This window comes from Chenopodium album, chromosome 18 (assembly GCF_948465745.1).
Source record: "Chenopodium album chromosome 18, dcCheAlbu1.1, whole genome shotgun sequence".
Classification (NCBI taxonomy): Eukaryota; Viridiplantae; Streptophyta; class Magnoliopsida; order Caryophyllales; family Amaranthaceae; genus Chenopodium; species Chenopodium album.
In genome coordinates this window covers 9,426,659-9,428,427 of record NC_137851.1, presented here as the reverse complement: position 1 = coordinate 9,428,427, position 1,769 = coordinate 9,426,659, and positions in this window count along the sequence as shown.

The following is a 1,769-nucleotide window of genomic DNA, read 5'->3' as shown; positions in this document are numbered from 1 at the left end:
TTCTATGTTTTTCCGGATTATTTTTCATTATAAATAGGGTCCGAATTTCTGTTTTCAGAAATCATTCACAATCATCAATTCTCATCAACTCTTCCTTAATTCTCTCTATTCTCCCTCTAAGCAATATAGCTTTTTCTCTCTCTCTTTTTCTAAACTAGCTTTTTACAAACAATATTCCGCATTCACAAGATCTTGAGACACCTAGCCAAGTTCGAAGTTGCCTTCGCCCTAGACGTGCAAGGTTGATAATTTCTGAGGGTTTGGTCCAAAACTAGTCAAAACTTTATTTAATTTGATTTCAATTTAATTCTTTAGTTCTTTAATTATTCTTTGTTATTTTCATTGAAGTTTACTAACTTGTGTATTTTGTTATTAGAAAGAGGTACGAGGCTTCAAAGTATGTAATCTTATTACTCTCTTTCAATGTAGAAAGCATGTTTAGATTTGTTTATTATTGCCTTATAATTCCTAGTATCATGTTAGGATGTATTTAATTCCTAGTATCATGTTAGGATGTTATTTTATGCTTTCTAGTATCATGTTTAGGGTGCCTTTACTTATTTCTAATATTATGTTATCATGTTAGTGCCATGTTAGGTTTAAAGCTTTGATCTTTATTGTTTAGTGACATGCTAGGAGTTGTTATTAATCTTGTTAGTATCATGCCTAGGATCTTGCTATTATTATTAAGCTTTATTATGCCTTATCATGCTATTATCATCGTTATTATTATGTTGCTTGATATTATTTATTATTTATTGTTATTGCTTGATCACACCTTTTATGATTGTTAAAGGGAATTTGTACTTGAAATCACGCTTAATAAGATAATTATTAATTTGGTTTAGGCTAATGTGATTTTAAGTCAAGTGATCGCCAATAATAGTTTTATTTGTGCATTAATATTCAACCAACATAGATAAACAGGGTAGGTTCAATATAATGTTTGTATGTTATTCGAAAAGCGCACATGAATACGAGCAGAACAAAGTAGAGGCCTATTTTATAGGGCGGGTCCTTTCTTTTGTAGATTGGATTCGTACCCTCATCCCCGGACCCTATTTGGTTCAAGACCTTATGGAGTAGTTGACGGTCCTTTGGATTGTCTTTTGGGTTTACAAGTTCCTAAAACTTGTTGGCGACTCTTTTTGCTCTTTTTCTTTCCCTTTGGAACGCTACCGTGCTTTAGTGTATGATCACAGTGGGGTTCAAGTTTGGGGTTATCGTAATGCTTGAAATATTCCCTACAACTTGGCATGGTGTTAATCATTCCAAGTTTGGTACACAACTCATTGAACTGTGCTGATGGCATAACCTTTGTGAACACATCTGCAATCTGAGCTGTAGTTGGTATGTAAGTTATCTGCAAAAGACCTTCAATCATCTTGTCTCTTGTGAAATGGACATCAATCTCGATGTGCTTTGTCCTTTCATGGTGTACAGGATTTTTGGCAATGTGTATGGCACTCTGATTGTCACAGTGTAAAGTGACAGGTTTCAAATCTTGTATCCCAAACTCTTCTAGCACTCTTACTAACCAGGTTACTTCACTTGCTGCTACTGACATAGCTCTATATTCTTCCTCTGAAGAACTTTTTGACACTATGCCCTGCTTCTTTGATTTCCAACTTATAGGTGATCTTCCTAACAGCATAACATAGCCTGAGATTGACCTCCTGCTGTCCAGGCAGGCTCCCCAATCAGAGTCTGAATAGGCTTGTAATATCAGCTTGTCTGCACCTTTTAGCAAAATTCCTTGTCCCTGAGTT